Consider the following 24,371-nt stretch of genomic DNA (forward strand, 5'->3'; position numbering starts at 1 on the left):
AACGAGGAATTGCTGGCTGCAGGTTGACTGTCTGTAGTGGAGGACGCGACGGGAGCAGGAGAGCGAAGCAACGAGTTAAACACAATGCACTCTGTTACGAAGGATCAGATTAAACCGAATATATATATTTATTTATGGATATATATTGAATAGTATTTGTATGTCGTTTGATATCCCTTGTATATTCCTTGTACATATACACGGAATATCCCTTTAGCCTACTATAGCCCATAATAGTTCATTCTCTTATTGGACAAAGGACCAGGCGCCAGGGGACCAGCCCCTGGCGTCAAGTTCAAAGGTACCGACGAGACATGTCCGTACTAGCCCCGGATCCGCTCAGGGATACGGCTACCGAAATGAGAGTGGCACTATTTGTTCACGTGCATATAAATATGGCGCAAGTAAATGTAGAAGTCCCTTACCCTTACCCTTCTTCCCAACTTAGTAACAGAACGTGAAGCCTCACCCACGATACGACGTGCGGTGAAGTATGGCCTGTTTGGCCTTAGAATAGCATTGAGACCTCGTGCGAATTAATAACTGAATTGTCAGAGTTTGGCACTGTACCGTCGAGTGCGACGTATTTCTATCAAGTAATAATAGTCTATCGTGTATGGTGCATCGTGCGGTTAGAGTTCTAAAGTGACCAGCATCTCCAACGCTTCCTCGTGTTATCTAGAGTCTTATCCAGGTTGGGCCGACCACATGGCGCTTTCATCCTAGGAGATCTAGGCGAGGACCGAGGGACATGTACACTGGATTACCTACCCGACGACTGCTGAGCCCTATGCGGCTGGAATATATATTTGCTTTGGTACTGTGATTTGTGGAGCGGATAATCGCCGACGCCTGTGAGTGTTGGATTTACCCCCGAGAGGAGTCAAGTTGAGTCGGCGCTCAGAGAGACTGAGGTCGCCTAGCTTCTTCTTCATTGTGGAGCTACAGCCTACAAGAGAACCAAGGTGTATTCATCTGCGGATCAAGAGTCTATTGCACTGTCTTCTGTACTTGAAGTCTCCATAGATATCGTTGACCAGACGGTCTACTACCGACGGCTCTCCTACCCCCCCTACCGGCTTACAACCGGGAGGACCCCCTCCAGTATATCCCGCTATATCATTAAGTGTACCATAGATGTAATTCCCTAAGAGCCAGGTTGTATACTTGCTTCCTGCGTAACCAGAGATTGGACATTCAGTGTTGATTTGCCTACGAGTACTCATTTGCCTTACAAGTGCATTCAAATGATAAATGTAAGATAAATATTCTATGTACCTTTTGCTCCATTAAATATTTGATTATTACCTTTGACTGGAACCGATTTCATTGTGGAAAGTGTTCATCATATTTAGATATCGTGTACTGTATGGCCAGTAGTTAAAGTACATAAAGCGGTAGTGGTTTAATGATACCATACTTTACCCCCCGCCAAGACCGAAGAAGTAGTTCCCGGAGAGCTCCGGGAGGAAGACAACCCTCCAGAGATGGAACTCTGCACGGAACAAGATGAGGAGAGCGCCGAGGAGATAGAGCTCCAGGACTCCCCGCAGGAGAATCGCATCCCCAACGAGTACTGCCAGGAGCGGATCACCTCAACCAGCGTCTTCCCCCAGCGAGGCGGACAAGATGCTGGCACAGGCGTTCCTCGCCAGCCTAGCAGCCTCCACAGAGCGCGATCGGCTCCAAGCACAGACACTTAGTGAGCGCGAACATTCTACCATGGAAAGAGAACGCATTCAAGCGCAGCAACGGAGCGACAAAGAGCGTATACGTCTGGAGATGAGACGCCTTCAGACGGAAGAGAATATGGCAAGAGACCGGGCCGACACCCAGCGTGCCGCTGCCGGTGCCCAAAGAGAAGCAGAGCGCGACATCGCTCTCACCAAGCGCGAAGCCAAGCGCGACCGATTACAAGCGCAGCTAATGGAGCAGCTGATCGCCAGGGCGACACCCCCTCCCTCCACACGGGTTCCAGGGCCTCGTCAAGACACGGGTCAAGGGCACCCTCCCCTAACCGATTAAGCGACCCTGAGCCCGACCACCAGAGAGAGCCTATACCCCCCTCCGAACTCCTTCCCCGACTGGTCCCAGTGAGACCCAGCTACAAGGAAGGAACGGCGTACACCGCGGAGAGGCTAAATAGACGACTACCGGATCTAGATGACCTGACAGGGGAAGAAGAGGGAGAGGAGGAGAGTCAAGCCCGACAGCAGCACATTACTCCACAGGACCAGGAGGTCCAGTACAGCCCAGGCTATACCCCCGCGGCTCTGCGCTACAGACCCCCGACTCTATTCACGGGTGAGCATGACGCACGACCAGTCCCGAGGAATAGCACCTGGACCAGCGGGCCATGGTACCCTGCCGGTACCAGCCCACCGAGAGGCGTAAGAGGAGACTCGCCTAGGAGGCCTCTCTTCCAACGCTCACCGATGTGCCAGCCATCCACGGCGTCCTACATTGGCACACCGACGTTTCCAGACTTCACCCATGAGAACCGAGCACAGTACACGGAGCTACGGATGTGCTTAGAGACAATGATGGTGGATGTAGCTGATGAACGCCACAAGTATGCTATCCTATTGAAGCACCTGAAAGTGCCCAGAGCGCACAACATAGCGCTAGCTTATGCCACCTCTACGACCCCATACACCGCGGCTCTAGCAGCACTAGACCAAAGATATGGACGTATATGGGATTACGTAATACAAGAGATAAGGCATATTGACCGCCTACCCCCAGCAACAGACAATCGCTCACTAGACGACCTGTCTATCAAAGTACAATCCCTGGTAGGGATGCTGGGGGCGCAACGAGAAAAGGGTATGCACGAACTATACGCAAACTCGAATGTCGAGAGGATTTTAGAGAAGCTGCCGCCCGCCCGACAGGAGCGCTTCAGGCGGCAAAGAGACCACCGTGATCCTAACGGTCCCGAGCCATCCCTCCTAGACCTAGCCGACTTCCTGGCGAGAGAAGTCAGCAGCCTACGGTTGGATACGTTCGTGCGGAGCACACCAAGCTCCAGAGAGGGACCTAGGAGAGCAAACGATGGCCGAAGATTGGTGACTGTCATGCACCAATCAGAATCAGTACCGAGCAGCAAGAACCACAGTACCCCCTCGATGAAAGAGAAGTGGAAGATGGTGTGCCCGTACTGCGAAAAGGAACACTGGTTGTCACAATGTGACCTGTTCAAGAAGATGACAGCTGAAGAAGTGAGTCACTGGATAAAGTCCAACAGGCGCTGTTACCGATGTGCGCGCAGTCACATGGCAGCCGAGTGCCGCCTAAAGAAGAGGTGTAGTCGGTGTGACGGAGCCCACCTAGATGTCCTACACGACAGTAACAGAAGAAAGCCTGCACCATCCAGCAGCACAAAGGCAAGTGTTATGTACATTGACCCCGCTAGCAGCGGGGGCGCCCAGGTGCTCTTAAAGGTGGTCTGCGTAACACTGAGTTACCAAGATAAGGTCATGGACACTTACGCCGTCCTTGATGACGGGTCAGAGAAGACCCTTCTCCTCGCGTCCGCTGCGGCCCAGCTGGGGCTGCGGGGGAGCGAAAACCAGATGACGATTCGGACAATAAGAAGAGATCTAAAGACGATAAAGGGCGAGAATATCTCCTTCACTATCGCAGCAAGCGGGCAGCCAGAGAGACGGTATAGGATTACTAATGCTTTCACCAGCCAAGAAATAGGACTATCGCAGTACACCTACCCCATCGCCAAGCTGATGGATAAATATGTGCACCTGCGTCAACTACCTATCCCGCTCATAGACGGTGCCACCCCGACCCTGCTGATAGGCTCCGACCATGCAGACCTCATAGTCCCGATAGACCGGGTCCATACAGGACCCAGAGGTTGTCCTGCAGCAGTCGAGATCCGCCTAGGATGGACATTACAAGGCCCCCTCGCCAAGTCTCTTAACCGAACAGCAGCCACTAGCTGCCTCCACTCCAGAGTGACAGAAGAAGACACCACTCTCCTGCAGCATGTCGAGAGGCTATGGACACTAGAGACAATGCCCTTTAAGAACGAAAAGAAAGACATTCGTTCTAAGGAAGATATTTACACTATAGCCCTCCTCGAGCAAGGGACAAAGAGAGTCACAGTCAACGGAGTGATGAGATACGCAACTCCACTCCTGAGGCGAGAGGGAATGCCCACCTTTCACGCCACAAAAGAAGCGACGGAGCGGTATCTATTGAACACAGAGCGGCGCCTAGCCAAAGACCCCACTCAAGAGACTGTGTACCGCGCTGAGATTAACAAGCTAATCACAGCGGGACACATAAAGAAAATTGACATTAAAGAGGCCGATCAGACGACCGAATCATGGTACGTGCCGCACCACAAGGTCCACCACAACGGCAAGGATCGTATTGTGTTTAACTGCAGCTACCAGATCGGATCACAAAATCTGAACAAAGAGCTCTTGCCCGGCCCAACACTCGGCCCCTCTCTACTAGGCGTGCTACTACGCTTCCGCCAGGACAAGGTGGCTATCAGCGGCGACATCAAAGGGATGTTCCTGCAGGTGAGACTAGTGGAGGAGGACAAGCCCCTGCTGCGGTTCCTATGGAGAGAGAGGATCGGAGATGAGCACCCAGCCATCTATCAATGGGAAGTCCTCCCTTTCGGAACCACATGCAGCCCATGCTGTGCTACGTTTGCACTACAAAAACACGTCGCAGAGGACCCAGCAGCAGATGAAGAGGTCCGACAAAGTGTGACAAATAGTTTCTACGTGGACAACTGTTTACAAAGCGTCTCGACGCCAGAAGAAGCCGAGGCTCTTCTACTCAAGCTCCGCGCCTCCCTGATCAAAGGCGGCTTTGATCTCAGGCAGTGGACCAGCAGCGACCCGCAAGTATTGCGCAGCCTCTCCCCCGAGGACAGGGCAGCGAGCAGCGACACCTGGATGGCGACCATCCCAGGAGAGGCCCAGGAAATGACACTGGGACTGGTCTGGCGCTTCAAAACAGACTCGCTCCATTATAGACACAAACCCCTGACCAAGGAGCAGGGAAGGTCGACGGCAATACCGACCACCAGACGGAGTGTATACAGAACACTCGCCAGACAATATGACCCGTTGGGATGTATTCTACCTTACACCACCAGGGCAAAGATGATTGTAAGAGCGCTATGGGACAAGGACCAGGGCTGGGACGATCCCATACCCGAACACCTTGCATCCACATGGAGAGAGTGGGAGACGGAACTCCGCTCACTCCCAGGTGTTAACATACGCCGCAGCTACTTCCCACCCACAGTGAGGCCAGAGACATGCAAGATGGACCTGCACATATTCAGCGACGCCTCCGAAGTAGCCTACGGTTCGGTGGCCTACTTGCGTGCCCGAGAGGAGGGAGGAGAAATACATACTGCTTTCATCCTGGCTCGCTCAAGAATAGCCCCACGAAAGCAACAATCTATCCCGCGTCTAGAGCTCTGCGCAGCCCTAGCAGGAGCGCAGCTCGCCACGTTAATCCAACGTGAAATCACCATCCCGGTGCAAAGAACAATCTTGTGGTCAGACTCCACGACAGTACTCACATGGATCCGGTCTGATTCGTGCAGATACAAGGTCTTCGTGGGAGTCAGAGTCACCGAGATTCAAGAGTTAACAGAAGTAGCGAGCTGGAGGTATGTGGACACCAAACACAACCCAGCTGACGTCATCACCCGGGGAATGTCCCTGGATGACCTCACCCGTCACAACCTCTACAGTGACGGACCAGAGTTTCTCAAGCTCCCCGAAGAAGAGTGGCCTACACCCACCCCACGGGAGGCGAGTAAAGAGGAGGCCGAAAACAAGAAACCTATGTTCTGTGGATTGAACACACTCGTCTCCACAGACCCCGACATAGACGATTGCCTCACCCTACAGAGTGCGCAGCTAAAGACATTTCTGTGGCACCACCCAGAGGTTCAGCCCACGACTGACATTTCAGCAGCTGACTACGAAGAAGCAGAACTTCTTCTACTACAACGAGCCCAGAGAGACTCGTTCCCCGATGAGCTAGACTGTCTACAGGGAGCAAAGCCCGTCCCATCAGACAGCAGACTGCTCCACCTAGCCCCCGAGAGCGACGCCCATAGTCTCATCAGAGTGGGTGGTCGTCTGCGGAGAGCCCCAGACTTACCGGATGACGTCAAGTACCCGATAGTCTTGAACAGCCGACACAAGGTCACAGAGCTGATCATAAAGAAATACGACGAGGATGTGCACCACGCAGGGGCAGAGAGAGTCTTCGCGGAGATCAGACGTCGTTATTGGATACTGCAAGGGAGAGAAGCAGTGCGGCGCTTCCAGCGAACCTGTCTAGACTGTCGTAAGTGGCGAGCCCAGCCCAGTATACCCCGGATGGCTGACCTACCTCCCTGTCGCCTCCGACTCGGCGACAAGCCTTTTCACTCCACCGGTATGGACTGTTTCGGCCCGCTGTATATAAAGAAAGGAAGAGGAACCGAGAAGCGGTGGGGTATTGTATTCAAATGCATGACCACCAGAGCGATACATATCGAACTCCTTCCAACCATGAGCACAGACTCATTCCTTATGGCCTTCCGAAGATTCACATCACGGAAAGGAAAACCGTCTACATTATTGTCTGATCACGGGACAAACTTCAAAGGCGGAGAAAGAGAGCTGAGAGAGAGCTTCCAAGCTATGGGCCCAGAACTTAAGACCCACCTCGCTCCATCCCAGATTGACTTCCAGTTTAATCCCCCGAACGCACCTCACTTCGGTGGAACTTGGGAACGAGAAGTACGTTCCATAAAGACAGCCCTGTACGCCGTGCTTGGGGCCCAGACCGTGGCGGAAGAAGTCTTAATGACAGTCCTCACGGAGATCGAGGGAGTATTGAACTCAAAGCCCCTCGGTTACGTCTCAAGTGATGTAGCAGATGTCGACCCAGTCACCCCCAACACACTCTTGATGGGGCGGCTGGACCCCGCGCTACCCCAGACAATGTACAGGCCTGAAGAAGCGAACGGCCGAAGAATGTGGAGGTACAGTCAAGTATTGGCTGACAAGTTTTGGAACAGCTTCCTACTCCACTACCTACCGTCTCTACAGACCCGCCAGAAATGGGTGAAAGAGAGAGACAATTTGACAGAAGGAACAGTCGTCATGATTATCGACCAGTCACTACCCCGAGCTATGTGGCCGGCTGGCCGCGTAAGCAAAGTGATCACCGGTGCCGATGGAAAGGTCCGAGCAGCTGAAGTGCTCGTCCAAGGGCGGACCTACACCCGACCCGTGGCGAGGCTAATAGAACTGCCAAGGCTCCCCGATACTATCGATGACGACCATGACCCCATGACTTTGTGAACTGACTGACCCTCACAGCGGACATTGAGTAGTGGACAGTGCGGTTAATCTGTCTCTGCTTAGCTAATTAGGTGGGACTAATTAGGGGGCGGCTGTTACGAAGGATCAGATTAAACCGAATATATATATTTATTTATGGATATATATTGAATAGTATTTGTATGTCGTTTGATATCCCTTGTATATTCCTCATATACACGGAATATCCCTTTAGCCTACTATAGCCCATAATAGTTCATTCTCTTATTGGACAAAGGACCAGGCGCCAGGGGACCAGCCCCTGGCGTCAAGTTCAAAGGTACCGACGAGACATGTCCGTACTAGCCCCGGCTCCGCTCAGGGATACGGCTACCGAAATGAGAGTGGCACTATTTGTTCACCGTGCATATAAATATGGCGCAAGTAAATGTAGAAGTCCCTTACCCTTACCCTTCTTCCCAACTTAGTAACAGAACGTGAAGCCTCACCCACGATACGACGTGCGGTGAAGTATGGCCTGTTTGGCCTTAGAATAGCATTGAGACCTCGTGCGAATTAATAACTGAATTGTCAGAGTTTGGCACTGTACCGTCGAGTGCGACGTATTTCTATCAAGTAATAATAGTCTATCGTGTATGGTGCATCGTGCGGTTAGAGTTCTAAAGTGACCAGCATCTCCAACGCTTCCTCGTGTTATCTAGAGTCTTATCCAGGTTGGGCCGACCACATGGCGCTTTCATCCTAGGAGATCTAGGCGAGGACCGAGGGACATGTACACTGGATTACCTACCCGACGACTGCTGAGCCCTATGCGGCTGGAATATATATTTGCTTTGGTACTGTGATTTGTGGAGCGGATAATCGCCGACGCCTGTGAGTGTTGGATTTACCCCCGAGAGGAGTCAAGTTGAGTCGGCGCTCAGAGAGACTGAGGTCGCCTAGCTTCTTCTTCATTGTGGAGCTACAGCCTACAAGAGAACCAAGGTGTATTCATCTGCGGATCAAGAGTCTATTGCACTGTCTTCTGTACTTGAAGTCTCCATAGATATCGTTGACCAGACGGTCTACTACCGACGGCTCTCCTACCCCCCCTACCGGCTTACAACCGGGAGGACCCCCTCCAGTATATCCCGCTATATCATTAAGTGTACCATAGATGTAATTCCCTAAGAGCCAGGTTGTATACTTGCTTCCTGCGTAACCAGAGATTGGACATTCAGTGTTGATTTGCCTACGAGTACTCATTTGCCTTACAAGTGCATTCAAATGATAAATGTAAGATAAATATTCGATGTACCTTTTGCTCCATTAAATATTTGATTATTACCTTTGACTGGAACCGATTTCATTGTGGAAAGTGTTCATCATATTTAGATATCGTGTACTGTATGGCCAGTAGTTAAAGTACATAAAGCGGTAGTGGTTTAATGATACCATACTTATCAATACAGTCAGGGAATTGTACCCCTCAGTTACACACTCGTTAATTACTATACCATGCCCGCGAAGATGTTTAGCCATGTTTGTCGTGCATCCTCCTTTGTTGGAAATACGTTTGTCACAGGTGTTGCACTGTGCCAACCCGTCCTTTATTAACGTGAAATGAAGCCAAGCTTTCGAACGGCGTTTCCTCTGTTCCATGTTTTGTTTTGCGACTACTCCAAGAGGATGTTCTTCTTCATTGGTGTTTTTTTTTTACTAGCGGAGCACGAGCGGAGCACAGGAGGAGTAATTACACTATGATTACAACCCCCAGAAAACAAACTAGTGCGGGCATTTAGGATGGAATCGAAAAAAATTATCGAAATGCAAACATGTTACTTCCGGTTCCAGAACCGGAAGTTAGGAACCGGTTCTTTTTAGAACCGGTTCTCGGTGCCCAACCCTAGTCGTTACATCTACTGGAGAAGTAACAGATTACTTTCTTCTGGGAAAAACCCCATTACGTCATTTAAACATGTATGCATGTCTGCTCTGCTTCCTCACTGCAAGGGTCTGGTCGGAGCTGTCTCGAAGGCCACATTCTTAGCTCCACTAACAGTAAGATAAGAAGACGAGGCAGACTGCCGTAATATACAGTACATAGCCCAACACATACATATACAGATATATACAGATACACATACATATACATGTACAATACAGTACATATATATATAGTACATATAGTATATACATATACATACATATACCTGTACCAATCATTGGTTATATGTTTACTCTATGCAGGCAGGACAGGCAAGGGTTAAAATGTGCCAACCTGCTCTTTTCATTCTGGCTTGTGCAGAGCAGCCCATACACAAGACGAGGCAGACTGCCGTAATACACAGTACATAGCCCAACACATACATATACAGATATATACAGATACACATACACATACATGTACAATACAGTATATATATAGTACATATAGTATATACATATACATATACCTGTACTAATCATTGGTTATATGTCTACTCTATGCAGGCAGGACAGGCAAGGGTTAAAATGTGCCAACCTGCTCTTTTCATTCTGGCTTGTGCAGAGCAGCCCATACACTTCACATATAGACACATACAGTAACATATGCCCAGATCTAAAACAGATATATACCATAAACATATGCTTAAACCTTTTACATCCCACAATTGACAGAGAGAACAGGATGTCATTATTAACTAGTGTCACTAGTGTGACTCTCAACACCCCCCCACTAATTTGTTTCTGCAGCCTGGTCTGGGCAGTTGTTCGGGTGGCTGGAGTCCTTGATGATTCTCTTAGCCTTACCCCTGCACCGCTTGTTGTAAATGTTCTGGAGGGTGGGAAGCCCCCCTCCAATTGTGCGTTCCGCTGAACGTGTCACTCTTTGTAGTCTGCTTCGGTCTTGTGCAGTGCTATTCCCAAACCAGGAGGTGATGTTGCCAGTCAGGATGCTCTCTATTGTACATGAGTAGAAGTTCTTAAGGATCTTCTGACTGACTTGGAACTTCCTCTGGCGCCTGAGGAAGTAGAGGCATTGTCGTGCCTTCTTCACAACACTGTCAATGTGTGTGGTCCATGTCAAGTCCTCGGATATGTGGGCTCCGAGGTACTTAAAACTGTTCACTCTCTCACACATAGGGGACACGTTGATATATAGGTGAAAACAGCTCTGATTATCCCAATACTGGTCAAATAGATTCCTTACCTCAGATCAGATGTTCTCCAAAAAGATTATTCCAATTCCTGACCGCCATTCCAAATATCGATCGCGTTTATTGATCCAACGCTGGGTGGTCAAAAGACATATTCCACGCTGTTCTGGTGGTGGGCAATGACTTGGATCATCTCTGGTTACTTGCCTAACAAGTAAAATGTGGATTCCGGACTCTTTTTTCCCCATGCGTTTCATTCAGTGCAATCCAATGGGGTGCAGTACCATCCGGAGAGACGATAGGGGGTGGCATTTTCCCTGTTCGAGCACAGACAGATCCCCACAGGTAACGTGATGAAAAATTTATGGAAATCGATAATAAAAAAATAACGATTAAAAACTAGATTTCTCGTCGGCTGGCACTCAACGGTTGGCATGAACTAACGAGAAATATCGTCGCTGGCACTCAAAGTGTTATGGATGCAGAATAACACAGGACAGGCCTTATGAGCGCATGTAAATGTACAGACCACGATGGTTCTCGCCCGGCATTAAAGCAAACAGTAACAAAGTCAGACAAGAATCAAGTAATCAAAATGAAGCAAGGAGATAAAGTTTCTGAATACTCACGTTGATTTGGTTTATTTGAAAAAGGTGTACATCCATGGAGAGACTTTTAGTCTGACAGAGTGTATATCACAGGTTTGTCAGAGCAAAAGTAAAACAAAAGCAAAGTGTATTAGTTTATAAACACACACATGGTTCGTTTAGTTTGGGTGGATCGTTTCTGATTGGGTTGGGCTTTATAGGGTCATTTGGAAGACGGAAGAGACAGGCTTCTGAAGAGGTGCAAACAGGAACATGCTGACCTTCTGTGTTGCAAACCTTATCAAGCCTGCGCATGATTTTCTGAATCTTATGAATGGCTGCAGTTTTTCCTTTCAACTTAAATCTTTATTTGCAATTTTTAAACATCAAAGACAATACAGTTACTGACAAAATTATAAAAAAAATTATATCAAAAAAACAAATAAAAGGGGGACAAAAATAAATAAAAAGGAGTGACATGGGTTCATCGGTCCATACATTGTTTATTTACATTTCAATTTATTTTCTTGTTTCCTTTTCATTCTTCTGTGATGTCGTTTCCTTTCTTCCCACTTTTCCCATTTTGACTCCAATCTCTCCTCTTGTAGCCTCAGCATATGTGTGATTCTCTCCATTTCCTGTATCCCCTCTATTATCTCTATCCATTTTTCCTTCGTCTGTGTTTCTACCCTGTACCACAGTTTAGTCAATACTTTCTTGGCTTCTCCCTGAATTTGGCTGCAGTGTTTTAACACAGTCTTGTAGCAAGCCATAAGCATGACTTCATGGATTTAACGACCGATCTTGGTGTCTGGGCCCACAGAGGGTTGCTCTCACAAATGAGGGGAATATGAAATTACACTCACACTACCCACCCCAGTTAGGACAGGCGAAACCCGTCCAATATTTCGCCGTCGACTAAAGACGTGTCGTGAATTTATCAAAATGAAACATGAAAATATCAACGGAACTGTACAAAATGATTAGACGGAAATGCTGATTTGACAGAAGGGCCACTTGAAAACCCCATGTTGGTTATCTCTGTGGCCCCAGGCTTACAGAGGTTGAGACACAGTGACTCCCCCGACCAGGTGCCGGACCATTAAGGTCATAAACTGACCCCTCAAGACCAGGTGGTGAGATGGGCAGGAAGGAGTGGTATTTACTTTTAGCTAAAGAAGAACAAAAGCTTACTTTGGGTGACCCATTTCCCCCACGGGACCTATTTGGTAAGAGACTAAAGAGGAAGGAGATAATTATCTTTGAAGAACAGGAAACCAACTGAAAATACAGTTGAGGTCAAAGGTCTTATTGACACTAGCTAAGCAATTTCAGGTTACGACACAGCAGCTGTTTAGAAAACTAAGGCCCAGAGGTCAGAAAGGTGAGACCAGACCAGTTGGAATCTCCCTTACACATCCGATTTGATTGACTTAGGACATACCACACAGGCTCCAGGATATTGGAATTTAAGCAGAATGCCCCCAGTTACACATTTAACTATAGGATAGATAGACTAGACGGTTTTAGACCTTGAGGAAAATAGATAAAACGGATGGCTTTGTTAGAGAGATTAGTTAGATGTCCTTAGAAAACAGTGCAATCAATATGACAATAAGTGAACCAAATACAAAGACATCGTTTGTAAATTAATGTTAATACTGAACAAAATACTTAATGATCAAATAAAGCTAAGTTAGATTAAACCATATTATCTAAACAAAGTAAACTTAACAAACTACTTAATTAGTTGGTATATTAAAGCAGTATTCCCTTCACTTGACTCATTCTCTGTCAAAACAGTAGGATGTAACATTAAATAGTTCAATCAAATAAAGTAAAAGGTGGACAGAACTGAAGAAAAGACTGTTAGTCACTGTTTAGACAATAAAGAATAAAATCTCTTAATGCTAAAAGATAAAACTATACAGTATTGGTCAATGGTTAATCAAGAAACCAGTATATTATTTCTGTTGAAAAGGACGTATGCAATTAATCTGTTCACGGAGAGAGGAGCTGAAAGGATCCCCTAATAAGGAAATGTAATAGAAATGGCTAACTGCTAACAGCCAGGCGGATTCTACTGTGTAACGGTGTGTCAGCAGACCAGGCTGACGTGTCACTCAGCGAGGAGATCCTTTGGCCAATGGAGAAGCCCGAGCCCTGGGACACACGTCTCCGGGGGCTTTTGGGGGAAGTTCTTCTTCCCTTTTTAAGCAGGGCTGATGGAGATGGACGAGAGACTGAGACACAGACCTGGAGCGAGACAGACCTGGACAGGAGGGGAGTGCTGGAGACTCACCAACCGGAGCTCGAGAGCCGAGCCGGAGACTCAGAGCCACTGACACCAGATGACAGAGGAGCGCCTCATAGCAGGAGATCCTGCCACGGAGAGAGACGAAATCAAGCGCTCCCTGCTTGAGCGCTGAGACTCAAGGAGACCCAAGGTTGCCCTGGCGACCACCAACCACAAAGAGAAGCCGCATGTTGTCCTGGACAACCCGAGACAGAACACCATCACCGGAGAAAGCGTTGATCGGCCGCAGCTGATCAGATCATGGACAAAACTGCCACACCAAAGAGACGATTAGAGATGAAATGAAGATCCTGTACTTGTTTGATGCATAAGCTGTGTTTTATTAAGAATGGAATAAACACACCAGTTTGTTTTATTCAGATCACCTCGTCTGCGTTTTCCTTAAATAGAACCGAACACCTGAAACTACAACCAATGCAGAGAGAAGGGTAACAGACTATACGATCACAAATCATATATAAATGGAGTGAAAGATACTTCAGACGCACTTCTTCAACCATTATCTAAAAAAGAAAAAAAAATCTACCCCTAACTAACCTTACTGTCATGCGCTTGTCCTAATAACAGTGGCACTCAACACTTTGATGAACATTGTTACTCAGCTGATAAGAGTTGTGCCCTTCCTGATGACTTGTCGTACAGAACTTGACTAAATGACTAAATGTAAATGTAGGTAATGTCAATACAAACAATTGTTAAGGGGATGCAGACCAGAAAAAGTCTTTCATCTTGTTTACATCAGGGTCCCCCATTTTCAATCCATCAAGACATTTATGACATACATGACATAAAAATATACAGTACTGTTTCATCAAGACATTTATGACATGCAAGACATACAAATATACAGTACTGTTTATAAGAAAGAGATCATATAAAATATATATACATTCGAAGGGGAAGAAACTGTACATTGGAGGGGGTTGGGTGGTGGGGGGTTTGGACATTTACCGGGGCCAGTTTCTAATTGCAGCCACCCATAGGTGCTCTTTGAGAGCGGTTTTGAAGGAGGGTAGGGATTCACATTATTTTACGGCTGTGGGTAGGGCGTTCCATATTGTTGTGGCATAATTGCGAAACGTGTTTAGTCCCTTGTTTGAGCCGAATCTGGACATCACGTCCGGGAAATAACTAACGCTAATAGTTGTTGTCGCTGTTGTCGAAAATTGATAATAATCACTAGATACATTCAGTGCTGGATTTAACTAAATGGATTTATGGACACACATTCATGGAAAGTTCAAGCCTGGACCACAATGCTTCTGAAAGGGTTAGCGCGACATGTGGCGGCTCTTCCAATTCGTTCTAAAAAAAGTTAGTCTCAGCCTCTGCGTTATGATATTATGATATGAAAATGTAATTGTAGTGCTGTCAGACCCAGATAGATTTCTTCTCTGAGTGCTTCGTTTACATGTTAAAATCACAATGATTTTCTTCATGCCCCAACACTCCTACAGGGGTTTGGTTTACAAACATGTCACATTTTTCACCTCTTATCAGTTTGCAGGTCTGGTTATATACTGTAGTTACTGAAACTGAGTGAATATGGCACAGCCCCACCTAGAAATTCTTTCACCAGCCGCCACTGAGATTAATTATACCCATCAGCAAGGCCCGGAAAATCATAAAAGACCCCAGCCATCCCAACAACAGCTTGATCCGGGAGGCGTTACCGCAGCCTCAGAGCCGGGTCCAGTAGGCTAAAGGACTCATACTTTCATCAAGCCATCAGACTCATGAACACTATTTAGTCATTCAGATTTTATTGTATATATTTATGTATTTTACGTTGTATTTATTTGACTGTTGCACTTTTTATATATAAGTGATCAAGTGTATAAAGTGATAAGAAATAAAATTAATTGAGGTAATTATTTGAAAAATGATAAAGCCCAAAAGGCTTTATCATTTTAACCTACTGTACAAACATGAAACTCTTCTGACTTTTGATTGATTGATTGAAAAGTTTATTAACAGATTGCAGAATGGGTACAGTACAGTACAGCTCAATACATACAATTGTTAAGAGGATGCAGACCTGAGAAAGACTTTCGTCTTGTTTCCATCAGGGTCCCCCATTTTCAATTCATCATATGACACACACGACATACAGATAGACAGTACTGCTACATCTATACATTTATGACATACCAGATTTTCAAATACAGTACTGTTTGTGATACTAAAAAAATCCAGAAAAAGAGTGTATATACATTTGACATAGAAACTGTGCATTGGGGGAGGTTGGGTAGGTGGGGTGGGGCTGTTCATTGGAGGTGGGGGGGGACACACACTGTACATTGGAATACTGACATACATTTGACATAGAAACTGTACATTGGAGGAGGTTGGGTAGGTGGGGTGGGGTTGGGTGGGGCTGTACATTGGAATACTGACAAAGCCATGCTTGGTCTTTATTGTACAACTGGGTTAGGACATTTGTAGGGGCCAGTTTTGAATTGCAGTCTCCCGTAGGTGTTCTTTGAGAGTGTTTTTGAAGGTGGGTAGTGATTCACATTCCTTTACAGCTTTGGGTAGGGCGTTCCACATTGTTGTGGCATAATTGCGAAACGTGTTTAGTCAATTGTTTGAGCCGAATCTGGGTTTTACATGATTTGTGGAGCTCCCTCTGGTGTTGTGATCGTGGTATTCACTGACCTTTGGGAAGTATTTTGACATGTACATGGGTACCTGGTCGTGTAGTGTATCTTGTAGACCAGGCCCATTGCAAGTTGCTGTACTCTGTCGTCTACTCTAAGCCATCTTAGGTTGGCAAAGTGTGCAGGGGTGAGGTGGGTTCTAGGAGTCAGGTCAAGCAGTAGTCTGACTAGTTTGTTTGGAGATGTTTGTAATTTGGTTTTTAGTGCCTTTGAGGTGCTTTGGTACCATGAGGTGCAAGCATAGTCGTAGTACCCTTGAATGAGTGCTCCTGCCAGAGTCTTCAGGGTATTCTTGTTTACCAGGGAGGAGATCCGGTACAAGAATCGAGTTCGTTGATTGACTTTTTTTTATTACATTGGATGCCATTTTGTCACAGGAAAGATTAGCCTCTAGGATGGAACCCAGGTAGGTAATTTCATCTTTCCTTGTGACAATATTGTCACCCACTGTAACTGAGAAGCCGTCGGTTTTGCTGAGTTTGTTATTTGAACCGAAGAGAATGGACTCTGTTTTGCCCATGTGTAATGATAGTTTGTTGTCGGCGAGCCATATGCAGATTTTGCCTAGTTCCGAGCTGAGGGTTTTTTCAACCTGTAACTTGTTCTTGTCAGAGACCAGCAGGGCTGAGTCATCCGCAAACAGGAACAAGTTGCAGTCACAAGCTGACGACATGTCATTTGCATAAATTAGGAACAGTAGTGGTCCTAGTATGCTTCCTTGTGGAACACCACAGTTCACTGTGAGGGGGGGGGATAGGGTACCGTTTACCTCCACCATCTGTTCCCTCCCCTCCAGGTAGGATTGTATCCAGCTCACTGATAGACTATCAAAACCAATTGCTTTTAGCTTGTCAATCAGAATGGAGTGATTGACAGTGTCGAAGGCCTTTTGTAGGTCTAGCATGACCATGCCGCAGTATTTGCCCGCGTCCACCTCTTGTTTGATGTGGTCGTTCAAATAGAGAAGGCATGTGTCAGTGGAGTGGGATGTTCTGAAGCCAGATTGGAATTCGTAGATTAGATTTTTATCCGTAAGGTACTTTTCGACCTGTTCGTATACTATTTTTTCCATGACTTTCGAGATGGATGTAAGGATAGAAACAGGGCGGTAGTTGCCTGGGTCTAATTTGCTGCCCTTTTTGTGCAGGGGTGTTACTCTCGCTATTTTGAAGTCCTTGGGGACGTGTCCCTGTTTTATGGAGAGGTTTATTATGTGTGTGATGACTGGGGTGATGGCGGCTGCTGAGTCTCTGAGGAATTTGGAGGGGATGTTGTCATGGCCAGTGGCCTTGTTCGGGTGGAGGGCGCTCAGTTTATTGAGTACCTCATCTGTTGTTACCATTTCCAGTTTGAAATCGTCTTTGTGGACGCCTAGGTTCTTGTAGTATGCTACTATGTGTTCTACCCCATTTCTTAGTCTGTTTCTTTCTAGTTTGAGTTCAGTCACGTGGGCTTGGAGTTCACTGCTCGTGCTTTTGGTAAGCTTTGACTGACTTTTATGAAATTCAGAGCATTTTTTGTCTCTGGCTTTCATAGCGGTCAGCAGCACAGCAGCACAGCACAGTAGTAACGTAATTAACCTCTTAACATGCAATGGCCATTTTAGTTTTCGTTTTTGAGGACTGCATACATTTTTTGCAAACCAAAACAACTTTCTTTATATTTATAGCACATGCATGAGCCTGGTCTCTTTTGAAAGATAACATTCTGAGGTTTCTGATTCCAGAAGAAAATCTCACTTTTAGTGCTAACGCAATAGAGTAACATAGGTCTGAACTTGAGTTGTAGAAAAACTTGTTACTCAAGTTTTTCTGTAGTAGTTAGTAGTCCAGAGGTAGTATTTCCCCAGAAGGTGTTATGGCTTACAAATCCATACGGATCCATAGCCTCAAGCCTTATGTAGTACATGTCCAAATTTCATAAAGATCCATTCAGAAATGAGTGATTAGGAGTGATTTTGGTAAACTGTGTACAAAAGAAAAACTTAATTGATGTCTTCAATTCATTCGGCTGTTTTTCTCTTCCTGTTTTCGCTCGTTAGTTTTTTAGATACATACATCCCCACGTGGGTTATCATTCAAAAGCCACACTCATTGGCTACAAAAATCCACAATCATTTTAGAGATCGAATCTAGATTTTTATTTCTTTATTTTTTTTCACTTTTTCTCCTTATTTACTATTTTTCTCCCATCCCAATTTCGCCTCGCCAATTCTCCCTTCAATTCTCCCCTCCCCTGTCTTGAACGTTGCTAAACTATGCCTCCCACTGGTCGGCTGCAGTGAGGACCAAGCCTTGCATCACGTGTCCCCTCCAGTACACGAGGAAGGCAGATGTCGCATCTTTTCACCTGAACAGCGCAATCTCTCAGTGGCGAGGAGTAACGCGCGGGAGGCTCACGCTGCCCCCGATACTTCCTGATTCTGCTGTACAGGCGCACCAACCGACCTGTAGGAGTCGCTGTCCACAACGTCCAATCCCCACCCACCGGCTTTCCCACCCTCTAATACTGCCAATACTGCCTTGCCCACTGCGCCACTCGGCCGCCCCTCGGATCTAGATTGATGGAACTACTGCGCCAAGAGTCGGGAGTGGTATTTAGCGCAATACCGTGTACTTTGCACAAGCCTCAAATACCGGCATGTAACTCGAGAACCGCTGAACGGATTTTGTCGGATTTTGCCGCTATCGACAGGCAACAAATTTCAATTCGATATATATATTGTATGTATCGCCAAAGTGCCGGTTGGCAAATCGTCCTAAAAACGTCCCGCCGGCGGGTCGGTGCATGATTTGCTGGGATGCAGTCTCTTTTTTGGCCAGTATATATGAGCCTTTTCTTAGGAGCTGATACGATACATTCAGGCGCTCTGTCAAGTGAGGGAGAGAGCAGTTATTTGTGGAGTAACGGCTCTGAGCAGCAACCTGTGTAGTTTCGCCCCCTCTTGCATTCAAAAGGTGTAACTTTACACTGTATCTATTTCAATGTACAATGATGGAAGGTCATTCAAATAAAATACTTGTTGTTGACTGTTGTGAAGGGCCAGATTAAACCGAATATATATATTTATTATATATATATATTTAATTGTATTTGTATATTCTCTAATATTCCCTGATATCCCTTGTATATTCCTTGTACAATATGCATTGAATATCCATTCTAGCCTACTGAACATCCCATAATAGTCTCCATTCTACTATTGGTCGAGACCTTGGTGCCAGGCTGCCATACCCCCCAGACCCAGTTCAAACGTACCGCTCAACATGTACGAACAAGTCCTAGTTCCGCGTAGGAATCTGGCTACCGCACCACTAATGGGACTATTTGTTCATAGTGCGTATATATACTGCGCTACTAAAGTAGGACTTCCTTTTCAGTCCAGTTTCTTACCCTCCAATAGAGTCACAGACGTAAAGCCTCCCCGCGACGCCACGTGTGGGAGTAAGGCCAAGTTCGGCCTACCATCGGTATTGAGACATTGTGTATATTAATATTTGAATAGTCATATTTGGCACTATATCGTCGAGTTGGACGTAGTCTATTAAGCTAATAATAGTCTGTTAATATATAGTGCTTCGTGCGGTGAGAATACTACCGTAGTCAGCACCCCATCGTTTCGGGCAGAAAACTGGCTGCTTAACCAGGATGATCGACCCCATGTGAGATTGCACCCGAGGAGCCCCAGAGCCGACGAGCGAGTGGACCTGTATACCGGATTATTCTACCGACGACAGCCCGCCTTCCCAGGCACGGATTATGCTTTGTATACGTTGATTATTCCATGGATAAAGACCCCCGACACTGCCGTGTGTTGGAACCCCTCCCCCTGGAGAGGACGCAAGGTGAGGAGACGCTCTGCAAGACGAGGTCGCTTCACGTCTCTCCTCCGTGGACCGGAGGACGCCGGCCCACAAAGAGTCCATCTGCTTTCATCTGCGGTCCAAGGATCGCCGGCGCATTGAACGGCACTACAGTGGGTTCACCTGGGATACCCTTGGCCGGATGAGGCAGCCGGACTCTACCCCCCCCCCCTTCCTACTCCTGTCGGCTTACAAGCGACCGGATTAACCCCCCCTAGTGTATCCAGTCTATAATCATTAAAGTATCATTGCTGTTATTCCTTAACTATTCCAGGTCGTATATGTACCACCTGCGCCTTCAGAGATTGGACATTCTCTATTGATATACCGACGAATACTCTTGCCATAAAAGTGCATACTAATTCCCATTCATAAATGTGATTGATTTGATTAAGTGCTTGCTCTACACACCATCGCTGTGTAGAAATAAAGACCTATTTCTAATTCGTACATTTGTGTTGGATCCGTTTCATCTACGTGACAGTGTTCATCATAATATATTTATGCCGAGTACTGGGTGGCCGAATATTAAGTACAAAGGTAGTGGTAGTAAGTATCATATCTAGTAATACAGTCAGGGAATTGTACCCCTCAGTTACAATTGGTCCTTCGAGCCGGATGGTAATTAGTGTAATATTAATATAGTGTTATTAATATTGAAATGGCCTATGATGAACACTCCACGAAACGATCCTCCTAACCAACGCCCGCAGCGCGAACGACGGCTCCCTCAGTACTTAGAGGCTTACGCTGTCAGTCAACAACCTAGTCTTCTACTAACAGTAAACGCGGTAAAACTAGAAAGTAAAAGTATGTCTAACCCCAACGCCCAGACTACCCCGACCATAGAGGCCCCTACGGGTTCTAATGTAACTGACCAAGTTCACGGTGGGGACCAGTGGGAACCAGACATGACTTCACACCCCGCCAGTACTGAAGAAGTAGTCCCTGATGAGTCCCGAGAGGAATACAACGCTACCGAGAGAGAACTTGGCACGGAAGAAGACGGGGAGAGCACCGTGGAGATAGAGCTCCAAGGCTCCGCAAGGAGTACCCCGAGGGAAGGCTCCCCTATACAACCGCCTTCTCCCAGCGAGGCAGAGAGGACCCTACAGCAGGCCTTCCTCATCAGCCTGAACGCCGCTGCTGAACGCGACCGACTGCAGATCCAGCAGCGGAGCGAAGAAGAGCATATACGTCTAGAAATAAGACGCATTCAGAGAGAAGAGAATGTGGCCCGAGACCAAGCAGACAGCCAGCGAGCAGCTGCTGGTGCTCTACGGGACGCAGAGCGCGACAGACAGCAAGCGCAACTAATAGAACAGCTGATCAGACGGACAACACCCTCTCCCTCCGCCAGAGGCTCCAGGAACTCGTCTAGACACACCTCCAGGGCGGCATCCCCTAGCCGAGTAAACAACCCTGAACTTGACCAACAGACGAGGTCTATACCCCCCACAGACCACCTCCCCCCACCGGTCCAAGCGAGACCTAGCAACCGGGAAGGAGCAGCATATCCTGTTGAGAGGCTAAACCAGAGACTACAAGCACTGGATGACCTAACTGAAGACGAAGAGGAGGAGAACCACGCCCGACGACAGCACAGTACTCTACCGGACCAGGAGGTCCGGTACAGCCCAGGCTATACTCCCGCGGAGCTGCGCTACAGACCCCCGACTCTATACACGGGTGAGCACGACGCACGACCCGCACCGAGGAACAGCACCTGGACAAGCGGGCCATGGTACACTGCCGGTACCAGCCCATACCAAGGAGCGGGAGGAGACTCGCCTAGGAGGCCTCTCCCCCAACGCTCGCCGATGTATCCACAGTCAGCGTCATACATTGGCACGCCTATGGTACCCGACTTCACCCAAGAGAACCGGGCCCAGTATACAGAACTCCGCATGTGTCTGGAGACCATGTTGGTGGATGTATTGGATGAACGCCATAAATACGCCATCCTACTGAAGCACTTAAAGGTACCCCGCGCACATAATATAGCGCTCGCCTACGCGACTTCCACCACCCCATACACAGCAGCGCTGGTAGCATTGGACCAGGGGTATGGGCGCATATGGGATTACGTGATCCAGGAGATCCGACACATCGACCGCTTACCCCCAGCAATAGACAATCGAGCACTGGACGACCTGTCCATCAGAGTGCAGTCCCTGGTAGGGATGTTGGGAGCGCAGAGAGAGAAGGGGAGGCATGAACTTTACGCCAACTCAAATGTGGAAAGGATCTTGGAGAAGCTGCCGCCCGCTCGACAGGAGCGTTTTAGGCGGCAGAGAGACCACCGAGACCCGAATGGCCCCGAACCGAACCTCCTCGATCTAGCAGACTTCCTGGCGAGAGAAGTCAGCAGCCTACGGCTAGATACATTCGGACGGAGCACCCCTGGCTCCAGAGAAGGAACCAGACGACTAAATGATGGAAGAAGATCGGTGACTGTGATGCACCAATCGGAGTCAGTACCGAGCAGCAGGAGCCACAGTACCCCCTCCAGAACGGAGAAGTGGAAGATAGTGTGCCCCTACTGTGAGAAAGAACACTGGCTAGCGCAATGTGACTCCTTCCCCAAGCTGAACGCGGAGGAAGCAAGTCAATGGATAAAGTCCAACAAGCGCTGTTTTCGCTGTGCGCGCTCACACATGGCAGCCGAATGCCGCTTAAAGAAAGGGTGCACCAAGTGCGATGGAGCCCATCTGGACATACTTCACGACAGTAACAGACGGCGCCCTTCACCCGCACCATCCAGCAGCAAAGCGAGCGTCATGTACATCGATCCCGCCAGCAGCAGTGGAGCCCGAGCACTCCTAAAAGTAGTGCGTGTGACACTAAGCTACCAGAATAAAGTCCTGGACACTTACGCCGTCCTCGATGACGGGTCAGAGAAGACCCTTCTGCTCGCCTCCGCTGCGGCCCAGCTAGGGCTGCGGGGAAGCGAAACCCAAATGACAATTCGGACAATAAGACGAGATTTGAAGACGATAAAGGGCGAGAATGTCTCATTCTCTATCGCAGCAAGCGGCCAGCCTGAGCGACGGTACCAGATTACAGACGCTTTCACCAGCCAAGAAATAGGACTGTCGCGGTACACATACCCCGTCGCCAAGCTGATGGAGAAATATGCACATCTGCGCAAGTTACCGATCCCGCTCATAGACAATGCTATGCCGACCCTGTTGATAAGCTCCGACCATGCAGACCTCATTGTCCCGATAGACCGGGTTCATACCGGACCCCGAGGCTGTCCTGCAGCAGTCGAGACCCGTTTGGGATGGACTCTCCAAGGCCCGCTCGCCAAATCTCTCAACCGAAGTACAGCCACTAGATGTCTCCACTCCCGAGTCACAGAGGGAGAAACCGCACTCCTGCAACACGTAGAGCGGTTATGGACCTTGGAACAAATGCCCTTTAAGAACGGAAAGAAAGACATTCGCTCTAAAGATGACATTTACGCCATTCACCTCCTCGAGACAGGGACCAAGAGAGTCCCGGTCAACGGCGTGTTGAGATACGCCACGCCACTCCTGCGGCGAGAAGGAATGCCTACTTTCCACGCCAAGACAGACGCCACAGAACGGTACCTGCTGAACACGGAGCGGCGCTTAGCCAAGAACCCCGCCCAAGAGAGTGTATACCGCGCTGAGATTGAGAAGCTCATCACAGCGGGACACGTCACAAAGATGGACATTAAAGAGGCTGACCAGACCACTGAATCGTGGTACGTGCCTCACCACAAGGTCCATCACAACGGTAAAGACCGCATAGTATTTAACTGCAGCTACCAGATCGGATCCCAAAATCTGAATAAAGAGTTACTGCCCGGTCCCACACTCGGCCCCTCCCTACTCGGCGTTCTACTCCGCTTCCGCCAGGAAAAGGTGGCCATCAGCGGGGACATTAAAGGAATGTTCCTGCAGGTGAGATTAGTAGAGGAGGACAAGCCCCTGTTACGGTTCCTATGGAGAGAGAAGCCAGGAGATGAGCACCCAGCCATCTACCAATGGGAAGTCCTCCCCTGCTGTGCTACATTTGCACTACAGAAACATGTAGCAGAAGACCTAGCAGCGGACGAAGAGGTCCGACACAGCGTAAAGAACAGCTTCTACGTAGACAACTGTCTACAAAGCCTTTCAACCCAGGAAGAAGCCGAGGCTCTCCTGATTAAACTCCGCGCCTCATTGATCAAAGGCGGCTTTGATCTCAGGCAGTGGGCCAGCAGCGATCCGCAAGTACTGCGCAGCCTCTCCTCCGAGGACAAGGCAGCCAGCAGCGAGACCTGGATGGCTACAATCCCGGGAGAAGCCCAGGAGATGACCCTGGGATTGGTGTGGCGATTCAAAACAGATTCGCTTCACTACAGACACAAGCCCCTGACTACGGAGCAGGGAAGGCCGGCGGCGGCACTGACCACCAGACGGAGTGTGTACACAACACTCGCCCGACAATATGACCCGCTAGGATGTATTCTACCGTACACCA

Source organism: Notolepis coatsorum, assembly GCF_963971535.1.
Source record: "Notolepis coatsorum genome assembly, chromosome: 19".
Classification (NCBI taxonomy): domain Eukaryota; kingdom Metazoa; phylum Chordata; class Actinopteri; order Aulopiformes; family Paralepididae; genus Notolepis; species Notolepis coatsorum.